The sequence below is a fragment of the Belonocnema kinseyi genome, chromosome 8 (assembly GCF_010883055.1).
Source record: "Belonocnema kinseyi isolate 2016_QV_RU_SX_M_011 chromosome 8, B_treatae_v1, whole genome shotgun sequence".
NCBI lineage: Eukaryota > Metazoa > Arthropoda > Insecta > Hymenoptera > Cynipidae > Belonocnema > Belonocnema kinseyi.
Genome location: NC_046664.1, coordinates 118,607,215 through 118,620,031, shown reverse-complemented (window position 1 = coordinate 118,620,031; position 12,817 = coordinate 118,607,215). Strand labels below are relative to the sequence as shown.

General features: G+C 36.6%; 1 protein-coding gene across 11 annotated transcripts in view; it reads right to left on the bottom strand.

Annotated features, from left to right (window-relative positions):
* Positions 1–12,817, bottom strand: part of LOC117179013 (beta carbonic anhydrase 1) — a 544,277-nt gene that overhangs the window by 128,487 nt on the left and 402,973 nt on the right. Inside the window, exon 1 of one of the 11 annotated variants that reach the window (XM_033370636.1) lies at positions 9,338–9,357. The exons of the other annotated variants lie outside the window; for them this stretch is intronic. The gene's annotated coding sequence lies outside the window, so the exon portion shown is untranslated. Of the gene's footprint in view, positions 1–9,337; positions 9,358–12,817 lie in introns of those variants that run through there. 11 annotated transcript variants of the gene reach the window in all.

The window sequence follows — 12,817 nt, the reverse complement described above, 5'->3', positions numbered from 1 at the left end:
GACTATCCTACACTTTTCCCCAGCATCTTCTCATGATCTTTTTTCCTCCTGTTATACTCCTCCTTCTCCATTTCCCCTTTTCTCAATTTGCTTACACACTCTTTCATTCTCTCGTTATTCTCCGAGCATTCCTCGTCCCACCAGCCTCTCTTTTCCCCTACTCTTTGTTCGTTAGTACCCAGCTCATCCTTTACCTTCTCAATCGACCCCTTCAACCTTTCAATTAACGAGTATTCCCTCCTCTTTTTCATACCTAACCGTTTCCTTTTCCATCTTTTGTTTAAACTCTTTTAATTTATCTACCGTCCAGGCTCCTATTTCGTGTTTCTTTCGAACCCTATTACCTTTCCCCCTCTCCTGCGCTTACTGACGTCTCTTTTTAGTGTAGCTATGACCGGAAAGTGCTCGGACCCTATCTCATTCACTACCTTCATACTCCCTATCATATGCCGCATTCTTTCTTCAGCCAATATGTAGTCTATTACTGTTGCTCCCTTTCCTATGAATGTGATCTCCCCTTTCTCATTCCTTTCATATTGCTATTGCATCAACATGAAGAACTTTTAATCAACACTTAAAAAATTCTAACCGACTCCAAAATCAATTTCAGACCAAAAATCAAAGACAATTTTTTCTAATAATTTTCAAAATCAAAAACAATTTTTTCTGAGAATTTTCAAAAACAAAGACAATTTTCTCCTAATAATTTTCAAAATCAAAGACAATTTCAAGAAAACAATCAAAAATCGTTCACAAATAATACTCATAGACCATTTCAAGATAATAACCAAAGGAAATTCGTAAACAATAATTCGCGACTATTTCAAAATTATTCAAGCCCAACTACGAATAAAGATCAGCGATCACCAATATCATATAATAATCTAGGACAATATTCAAATGGTAACAGAAATCAATTTAAAAATATTCGTTTCAATTCGGGACCACAAGATCAAACATGGGAAAATAGATAAAATCAGGAAAGAACCCCATTGAGGTCACAGAATGTAGGTCAGAGTCCTCAATGTAATGAAAGAAGCCCAAATACCTACATAGAACTGGTGCACAGAGGGGGGCCCAAGCAAACCTTTAAACGCACCTAAGACTAAATCCCAACAATCAGAAAATTTAAAAACAGAATGAATAAACATGAATATAACTAACACTATTTCTTACATAACACTATCAACTCATGGTTTAAAAAATCCAAGTCGAATGATGATCGATACCGGAGCCGGTCCAAATTTAATAGAAGAAAATTGTTGCGCGTGCAAAGTAAATGAAAAAGTTTCTAAATTTCTACACGATTGCATGCACCTTGTTGAACTATTCGGATACAGTAAACAATGCGGATGGAACGTTTTAATCCAATTTATTAAACAAATAAGGAATATTATTCAGAATTACATTAAATTGAGTGTGAAGCTTTTACATAAATGCTGTCTCTCTGAAGGATAACTGAGTTCTGCCTACTGACCTACGGTCTAAAGCGGCCGTCCCAAAGCTGTCCCGCTAAATTACAGTGTTGCCATACAGAAAAGGACATTTTGGGACGAAAGTGAGAAAAGTGACAACGTCGAAAGCTTCTAATGCCTTAGGTCATAAGCAGCTAAATAACGGAGTTACAGGGAAAGTTTATGACGACAATAAGGTGTACGTGATTACAGGCAATCCTTGCAGCTTAGAGATACAAATTCCTTGTCCTTGGAGCCATAGTTTATCGGAATGAAAGAAATTCAACAGCTAGTCAAATCATCAATTCTCAGAGCCCGAACATCCCGCCCACTATTGAAAGGGTATCTTTCAACTTCATTTAAATAGATCAGAAATACAATTGAGATGAAATATGGTGGCGAATAAACATTTAAGTACAAATTAAAAACGATAACCTTAAAATAAAAATATTTGTATATGTATATTCATTCTTAAAGTAAATTGAATGTCAATTCAATACTGTCGTTAATTCTAAACAGAACAATTCATTTTGGAAGTTCCATTGTATCTTGATCCATTGACAAGATACAGACCTTGCTTATGGATCTCTTGATAACTGAGTCAGCCACACGAATAAACACAACCTGGCGTTAAGGGACTCGATTTTGTATAAGAACACTTGGTTCGTTGCTGCAATTGATTCAAGTATTCAAGTTGCCAGCGTTTCCAAAGGTGATGTAGCATTTGTTGAAGATGCTCATATCTTGAGAGACGATTACGTGGAACATAAATCAGATCTGGTTGTGGTAATGCAGATAAAGAGTCTCCAATAAGGAAGTGTCCAGGAGTTAAATGAGTGAGGTCGTTTGGATCATTGGAGAGTGGAGAAAGTGGGCGTAAATTTAAGCAGCATTCAACTTGCGTTAGAACCGTGTACATTTCTTCGTAAGGTAACCTAGTTTCCCCAATAACACGTGATAAATGTTTTTTAACTGATTTTAACGCCCCCTCCCACAACCCTCCAAAATTGGGTGCACGGGGTGGAATCATGAGCCACTGGATGTGTTCTTGAGATAAAAAATTATTTATAATTTCTTGGAATTTATTGTTATTCAAAAGCGCCGTTAATTCATTTAAATTGTTGCGAGCCCCTACAAAGTTAGTTCCGTTATCTGAATGTATATTTTGGCACTTGCCACGACGGGATATAAAACGACGTAAACAGTTGAGAAACGCATCAGTGCTTAAATCATGAGCATGTTCAATGTGAACTGCTTTAGTCACAAAACATACAAAAATACAAATGTATGCCTTGTAAGTCACACGGCTTCGCACTCGTTCGCCTAACTTATATGGTCCAGCATAATCCACACCGCAGACATAGAAAGGGCGGTTAGGGGTAACTCGCACAGAAGGCAGGTTGCCCATCACGTACTCTGTCGTTACAGGTTGAACTCGAAAACATTTTATGCATTTTCTAAAAACCCCCTTCACAGTGTTTTTGCAGGACAGGGGCCAATATCGAGTTCTCAAAGACGCAATGACGGCCTGGCACCCTACATGCATTAATTTTTTTATGTTCTTCAGATATCACAAGATTAGTCAGTGGATTGTTCCACCAAATGTCACAGATCTGCAAGTCCTCCGGGTTGATACCTCGTGAGATACGATGCGCTGGATTTTCCTTTGTAGGTACATGGTTCCAATTGCTGTTACTCGAATAATAACCTCGCTAGCGTTTGGATATTTTTCTTTATTGTCCTCGCTGATTTGTCACAATGCGCGAGTCGCGAGAAATGGGGCTGACGCGGTGCCGTACGTGACATTCATTAATTTAAAATGTTGTACTGGTGTTGAGGGGTGGGTTCTCCACAGGATTCTCTGTAAATGTTGCTGATCCTCACAAATTCGTATCTGGCGATACATTTGTCTTATGTCTGCCAATAAAACTATTGGATGTTGGCGAAAACGTAGAGTAATCGAGAACAGATCGTTTTGAACCAAGTAACCGATTCTTTGTACCTCGTTAAGGGACAGTCCTGATGAGGTCCTTGCTGAACCGTCAAAGACTACCCGAAGTTTTGTTGTCGTGCTGCTTTCCTTTGTAACGGCGTGGTGCGGCAAGTAGTTGACTAATTTACCAGTTTCTACTTCCTCTTGAGTCATCAGTTCCATGTGTCCTTGTCGTGCGTAGTCAGCCATAAATTCTACATATTTGTCCTTCAAATCACTATCCTTGTTCAATTTCCGTTCCCTAGAAAGAAAACGCTTGTAAGCCATATTAAAGGACTCACCGAGTTCACTGACCTCTTCTTTCAGGGGCATGGCTACAATGAATCGTCCCTGTGAGTCACGCTCTGTTGTTGCAACGAGGTTTTGTTCAGAAATGTTAGCTGGGTCTAGTTGAGGGTACCTTCCCTTAATTACACAATCTTCTATTTCCCAGAAACGCTGGATCTCATTATGAATCTGTTGATTAGTAATTAAGTTGAACTGCGCTCTCGATTTTTGTGACGAAGGCAATTTCATCTCACCAGCTACAATCCATCCCAGCTTAGTTTTTTGAAGGGTCGGCCCATCAGCCCGCAACTGGATCTGTCCAACGCATAACAGGTTCCAAAATAATCCTCCGCCAATTAGCAAATCTACCGAGCAAGAATTTATGATTTTCGGATCAGCTAGAATTATTCCGTCCGGTATCCTGAAATCACTGTGTCGAAGGAGTGCGTTCGGCATCTCGTCTGTAATCTCCGGTGTAATCAGACATGTAATTTTACTCGAATACCCGGTGCATCGCGAATTTAGAATAATTTGAGCCTAATACTCAGGTTCTTCAGATGATTTAAACACTCCCGACACTATCACTTCAGATTTCGCGACCGGAAGACTTAACCGATTATAAAAGTCCTGAGTCATTAAATTTAGCTGACTACAGGTATCTAGAAGAGCGCGGCACTCGTTTCGATTACCGTATCGATCTTTCACGTACACAATCGCGGTCCCTAGTAAGACATGTTTGTCGCTCTCACGTGTAGCATGAGCAACGAGAGTTGTCCTGTTAGATTGTTCATTAGTATTGTGCCTACCCAGACACTTCGCACACGGTCCCGAATTACACTCTTTGTTTCTATGTCCTGGTTTTAAACAATTAAAGCACACACGTAATCTAGCAAGTTGTCCTATACGAGCGTTCACAGGAAGTGTTAGCAATTTTTCAAAGTTCACTAACGCGTGAAAATCGTCGGACAATAGACACTTTTTCTTTGTTGTCGCATGAGAAGTGAGACGTTTGTAATTTTTACCCGCACTATTTTTAGAGTTAATTTGTTTTTGTTGACTACCGTTAGTCTGAGGGCATGGTTTCTCGACCGCAATTCTCTGCAGATACTTACAATGACGTTCTAAAAATTGAGTCATTCGCGTAAACGTTAGCGTTTCCGTCGCTGACAGCATGCTTTTTTCCCACTCTTTCTTAGTCACGAAATCTAACTTATTGGGCAATAAAGATGTTATTATCGTATCCCAAGACTCTGTATTTTCACCGAGCGCATTTAATGCTAGTAAGTGATTTTTCGCATCATCAACTAGCTGTCTCAAAGCGGAGCACGTAGCCTTTGTTAAAGTTGGCAATTCAAACAACGATTTTACATGAAAATGGACTAGTGCTCGTGAATCTTCACAACGATCCGTTAAAATTTCCCAAGCAAGTTCGTAGTTTGCGTCTGAAACACCTAACGATTGAATCACTCTGGTCGCATCTCCTATCAATGACGAACTTAAATAATGGAATTTTTAACTGTTAGAGTTCTGTTCGTTCCTGTACCATAGTTTTAAATGAATCGCGAAATTTAATCCAATCTTTAAATGATCCATCAAATTTAGGAATTGTGAGTGTGGGGAGGTTCGCTACAAGTGCTGTCATTCAGAGGAGATTACTAATATCAGCCGAGGCTGATTGCAAATTTTGGGATGATGATGCACTTGATGAGAGATTGGATGCGACTTGCGTTACAATTGATCGGCACTTTTCTACAAATTCTCTGATTTTTGATACTGTGTCCTAATACATTTTTTCAAACTCTTCACGCTCTTCTAACTCATCATCCGCTCCGCTTTCATCGAATAACATTTCGATCCCAGTCTGCACAGACCTACGATCTAAAGCGGCCGTCCCAAAGCTGTCCCGCTAAATTACAGTGTTACCATACAGAAAAGGACATTTTGGGACGAAATTGAGAAAAGTGACAACGTCGAAAGGTTCTAATGCCTTAGATTATAAGCAGCTAGATAAAGGAGTTACAGGGAAAGTTTATGACAGCAATAAGGTGTACTTGATTACAGGCAATCCTTGCAGCTTAGAGATACAAATTCCTTGCCCTTGTAGCCATAGTTTATCGGAATGAAAGAAATTCAACAGCTAGTCAAATCGTCAATTCTCGGAGCCCGAACAAAAATGTAATCAAATCAAATGTAATAATTAACAGATTAAATTGTTTAAGATTAACAGATATTAATGTACACCCAGTTTTCACATTAGGACAAATTACGATAAATATATTTAATTTTCCTACAATTTTTAATATAATCCCAAATGAAGTTCCAGTAGAACACGATGGCGTCATCGGAATAACCATCCCAGCAAGAACAATTTTTAATTATTATGTTCATGTTAAGAACAAAGAAAAAGAAACCGGTTTTATTCCTGAACTGTTACCAAATAGTGGAATCTTTTTAGGAAAGGCAATAGTTTAGAGTCACAAGCATTTAAACATAAATTTAATTAGTTTTGCATTCAACATAATCAAGAAGATCAATATCATCAAATTTTTAATACTAGCGAAGAATGTAAACTTGATGGTATGAAGAAATTATTACGTTTCGAGCATTTAAATCAAGAAGAATATATTCATGTTGAAAAACTTATTAATAACAATGAAAAAATCTTCCAAATGCCAGACGAAACCCTTGAAGCAACTTATGTACTTAAACACAACATTTCTACAGGAGACAGTCAACCCATATTTACGTGACAATGCAGACTTCCCCAAGTACAAAGACAAGAAATAACTAGACACGTCAATGAAATCATAAAGAATAATATAGTAAAACCATCTCAATCTCCTTACAATTCACCGGTTTTCCTTGTAATTAAAAAAGCAGATTCTCATGGAAATCTAAAATGGCGAATGGTTTTAGATTACCGAAAATTAAATGAAGAAACTACAGCAAATTGTTACCCTCTCCTTAATATCACAGATATCTTAGACCAATTAGAAGCACAATATTTTTCGGTTTTGACCTGGCCAGTGGTTTTCATCAAATAAAAATGAGCCCGGAAAACTCACACAAAACTGCCTTTTCAACACCCTACGGACACTATGAGTTTGACCGCATGCCCTTCGGTTTAAAGAATGCTCCTGCAACTTTCCAACGTTTACTGGATCTCGTTCTAACCGGTCTTCAAGAAATCGAATTATTTGTATATTTGGACGACATAGTCTTATATGCGAATACCCTTGAACACGAAGAAAAATTCACAAAATTGGTAAATAGATTAAGAGAAGAAAATTTAAATCTCCAGCCAGATAAATGTGAATGTTTACGTCCAGAAGTAGTTTATCTTGGACATGTCATTGATAAAGATGGAGTCAGACCCGATCCAAAAAAACTAGAAGCAATAAGAAATTTTCCTATTCCAAGAAAGCCTAAAAACATAAAAGAATTTGTAGGACTTGCAGGATATTATAGAAAATTCATCGAAGCTTTCTCAAACGTAGCAGCTCCGCTGAATAAATTATTGAAAAAATATGTAGAATTTAAATGGACAGAAACTCAGCAAAAAGCATTGCAAAGAATTATTAAATCAAGAAATACGAAATATTGACGAATTATTAAATCAAGAAAAACGAAATCCTCAAGAATTATTAAATCAAGAAATACGAAATCGAGATAAAATATTCAATCAAAAAAACATAAAGAGCGAAATTACTAAAACTAAAATAAGTCTTACTAACGTTAAACCAACTATAAGTGGAAGCAAAATTTCAAGTTTTACAAACATTAATTATGGAAAAGAAATCAATCCTACAACAGGAAGATCCAAAAATCTAAGTTTTAAGACAAATAAGAAAAAGTCAAAGCAATTATCAATGAAGAAAAATTATGATCCTGCCTATGAGCATCTATTTTTAACAATTTTAAAATAAACATTCAAAATCTAGATGTACAACTATTGAAGAAAATGAGTTCAATAATTACAAATCTTCTAAATAAATTAAGTACTAGTGAAGAAAGAAATGAAATCATTAAACCAACTCAACAAGAAGAATCAAATTGGAATGCTATGTTAACAAGCAGTAAATCAAGAAAACAATATCCAGAAAAATACGTAAGTCTATGCTCAACTCACATAAAACAATTCCTGCTCTTAAACATGAAGAAAGAGGAAGCCTAACTAATGAAGAAAATTTTCAATCAGAGTATATAGAAATACAAAAGCGAGGTAGACCATGTAAGGCTATGCTCAATAAACATAAGGTAATCCCTACTCCTACAGCTAAAAAGAGAGGTAGGCCTAGGAAAGAAAATATAACAAATGCTCAACCTATAGAAGACACAGATTCTGATCCCGAATATTTCAATTATTTAGAAAATAAAGTTTAAACAAATAAAATAAGAAAATCTAATAAAGAAGAAATGCCAGAATCAAATGAAGATGAAGATAAGAATTATAATTCAAGCACCAGTGCATCAAATGAAGATGAAGAAGGAGAAGATCAAGAAGATCAAGTAGAAGATGCAGAAGAAGGATATCGAGAAGGTAATGAAGATGAAGAAAATGATAATGAAGAAAATCTTGAAGAAGGTAGATACGACGAAGAAAACCATAATTTCGCTTGTGAAAATGAAAATTCTATTGATGATAAATTCAACAACAAAAATTTTAATAATAATTCTCTTAATAATGATAATGATGATAAAATAAATGATGCTGACAAGGAAAAAATTTTAATAATAACGAAGAAAAGGGAAATAAAGAACTTCAAGATGATCTTGAATCTCCAAAGGCGATAGATTCAGAAGATAATCGCCCACCCCCAGAACTACCCCCAATTAAAATCCCAGTATCAATCCCATTTAATTCAAACAAAAATATTGTAGGATGTAGTGACAAAATGTGTATGAGGAAAGATAATTACGTATATTTTACAACCACTGAAAGAGAGAATAAAAATTCCGAATGGGACGAGTGGTTAGAACTAACAACATTTTCTTATAATACAAGCGTACATGAAGGTACAAAATGTACTCCATATGAGCTAGTCTTTGGAAAAATAGCACGACCACCATCAAGTGAACCACCGCCACCACACGAAAAACTTGAAACTTACGACGACTACACAACCAAATTAATAACAAGCCCACCTGAAATGCCAGCTGAAGCGAGACAAAACTTGATAACAGCCAAGGAAAAGTCTCAAATTTATTACGACATAAAAATTAACCCACATGATTTTAAAATAGGAGATACAGTATTTTTACTAGGAGGAAAAATTTTAAAAATCAATAATCAATATTCAGGCCCTTATCAAATACTAGAAATTTTAGGAAAAGGAAATGTAAAAATACGAATAGGTAACACATCAAAAGTTGTACACATAAATAGACTCAAGATCTCTCATATTGATATTCAAGAACTAATAAAAAAATAAGAAAAACAAAAAATATTTTTAAAAAACCTTGGGCAATATTCTTTCTCAAATACAATTACAAATTCAATTACAACAACATAAATACTACGTCAGTAGATAGTACAAACTTATTATATTATAATAGAAAGACACGTAAACATAAGCAAATTAATAATATTTTATTTCAATAAAAAGAGGCACTAATTACTCACTCAACGCAAGACGAAGGAAGTATTTATAAAATACGTTGACCTCAACATAATTTTATTTCCTTCCTCTTTCATTGACTAATTTCTTCCAGATAAGGAAGTTCTATTCCTATGAAAACATATATTCGTTAATATTAATCGTATCTGCATTTCTTTTCTAGGATCCAGCCATCGAGAAGCAACATGTCTTAGAATTTAATAATTACTATCCTATTAAAATTATTCATTAAGCACTAATGCAAATAGGAAATTCGTTATATATCAATAAAGATCGAAAAAAACAACAGAAATTTCTTTTAAACCTTTGAGAAAAATTAAATTTCTTTCAAATCACAATTATTTACTAATATATTTTAAAAATTAAAATAATAATCCAAATTAGAAGTGTCTTATTGACAAGTTATTTTGGAATATTTCCATATTATAATAAAAAATTTCTTAACTAAAATTATTAAACTCTTGGACATTAAATCTTATTTTTACAAATACATATTCAATATTTTCTTTGCGCAAGTAAAAAAATGTCTCTTTATGAGACGTTAGATTAGAAGATTCATTATTTATTAGCATAAACGAAATAATGCAAAAACTTTCTTACAGGGTGCACAAATTAAAATGAAATACTCATTAAAGAAGGAACCTCATTATAAATTTGCTACAAGCGAAATTTTATAAACTAAATAAATAGACAAGAAAGAATTCTAACAATGTGTTGCGAATGTAGAATACAGTTAATATACCCACGATGTCCTGCGAGGATGTGTATGAATTACATAGAAGAATACGCAGACCAAAATGTGCGCGTTTTGCTTCGATATGAAATAGAAGAACGAACAAATTAGTGTATAACTATAATTTGAAACACGTCCTCAAACAACACAGGATCACTGAACGATTCATATCACTTCTACACAGAAAAAATTTGCACTTGAGGAATTACAGAATTAGCTCCGATGTGGCGGATATTAGAAAAAATCCGCAATAATTACAGACATACGTTAATTTAAATTCTACAGAACTGTTTCTATGATAATTAAATATAATGCAGGAAAAATTCTTAAATTGGTCTGTAATTTTAGCAACGGGAAGCTTTGAAATTTGCGAAACTAAAGTCCGTTAAAAACAAAATGGAAGACTGAATATTTCACAGAACGCCTCTCAAATCAAAAACACGGCAGAGTTCTGTGATTTCTGCGCGTCCTTTCCAACACGAGAAAAATATTTCGATTAAATAGGGGCGGACATACACGAGACACATTCTTAACTTATTGTACGTACACAAAGATGAATATGATACTATAGCCTAACCTTACATAAATAATTAAAAATTTGTCATAAGGACAACCTCAGGATTTCGCCGGAAGCGGGTGCTAATCTGGAAAATTGCACCCGTTCCCAGCGAAATCGCGGTAAAATTTCAGCCACAACCACGTCTCACGACCGTGAGATAGGTGGTTACAGTCTGTGAAGGAATCAATACGACGATCCAGCAAAACCCTCGTGCGCCCTAAGAACACGGAGCGACCCAAGGACTACCGCCTTCTGCATTTTTCCCGCAAGTCTTTTAGCATATTGTTGACACGCGGGAATGCTTTCTAGGCCATTAGCTAGTAAAACCTTGGCACCTCCAAGAGCGCCGATGATAAGGACTATTAGTTTAACAGAATATTCCGGGTACAATCATTGCAACTCCCTTATAAGGTCTCGAAACCTGTCTTTCTTTTCATTCTCCTTGGTTATGATATTTTTGTCAGCTGGTGCCGAAAATTCGATACCGAACATGGTTCGCTTCTTGAAGTCAAGAAGAACCATGTCAGGCCTCGAGTGAGCAACAGAAACAATTGTCGAAAATATAAAGTTCCAGTATACGCGGCACTTCCCATTCTCGACAATTGACTCGATTTCCCTAGGAGCATTTAGAGGAGCGATATTAAGGTTAATGCCGTAAGAGTGACAGAGATGGTAATAAAGCACTCTTAGTTCCGCATTGTGCCTTTGAATATAGGTCGTTCCCGCGTGAGTTGGACAACTAGATAGTATGTGAGCTAAATGCTCGGGGTGTGCATGTCACGCCCTGCAGCTATCATCAGGAATGTCTTGACTCAAAATGTGGCGACGGTATGTTAAGGTTGGAAATGAGACTGTCTTGCCATGCAAAAATGAAACCGTCCGTACCTGACTTCAATCTGGGCGATTTAAGGAAAGCAAACGTTAGCTCACAAGACATTGACTGATCCTTCGCGAGATAGATAAGTTTTAAAGCATATTGCTCACCCCTAATACTGAAGTTAAGTCCGTGTGTTTCAACAGCCTCCTCCGCTGCTTTGTACAGAAACGTTCTTTTGCCTACTTTTTCTTCATTCCTGACCAATTTAAGAAGAGGGTCTCTTCCATTTGCAACTCTATGTGCTGTACCCAGAATAATCCTGTTGTGAAGACATTCAAGACTCAATATGCCGCGACCACCTTGACGGCGTGAGATGTACAGTCGCGGAACGGAAGACTTAAGATGCATGTTTTTGTTCATGTGCATAATCTTTCTTGTCCCGATATCAAGGAATCTGAGCTCGTTCATCGTCAATGGAACTACTCCAAATGCATAGAGTACTACCGGGATGGCAAGCATGTTCGTTGCAGATACTTTGTTCCTCGCCGACAGTTCGAAAGACCAAATCTGTCGGATGAGAGACGTTTGTATCTGCTTCGGAGAGTATCCTTTATAGATGCCACATCCTGAATGCGGCTCTGTGACACGCCCAGGTATGTATAAGTCTCTCCAGCGCAAAGGTGTCGTACAGCAGTTTTCCTCGCTTCAAATAAACCTTGGAGCATTTGTCTAACCCAAATTCCATCCTAATTTCCTCAGTATATCGTTCGACAATTCCTAGAGCTAGATGTAGTTGCTCTTTGTTTTTAGCATAGATCTTAAGATCGTCCATGTAAAATACATGAGTGACCTTGTACTTTCGATCTGCAGGTTTGCCGCGCAAGTACCCGTCGGAATAGCAAGGTGCTAGAGATAGCGGCAATAATGTAAGGCAAAAGAGGAGTGGGCTCATGGTGTCGCCCTGAAAGACACCTCTCTGAAAGATGACCTTGTCATCTTATGATAAGTCATATGATAATTCTATGGGAGGTCGAATCGAAAGCTTTCCGATAATCAATCCAGGCCATTGATAGGTCACGCTGGTAGAATGCTGCATCTATGCAGACACATCTATCGATGAGCAGGTTCTCTCGACATCCGGCTACGCCTTTCTTTGAGCCTCGTTGTTCATACAGGTTCAATTTCCCGAACAATCCTATCATTTAGGATAGCTGTGAATATCTTATAAAGTACGTTCAGACAAGTTATTGGCCTGTAATTCTTCGTGTCAGCTAAGTTGCCTATTTTCGGCAGGATATATATATATATATATATATATATATATTCGGTTCGGTTTTGATTCCCCTAGAATCAAACCGAAGGGCCTATGACAAAGC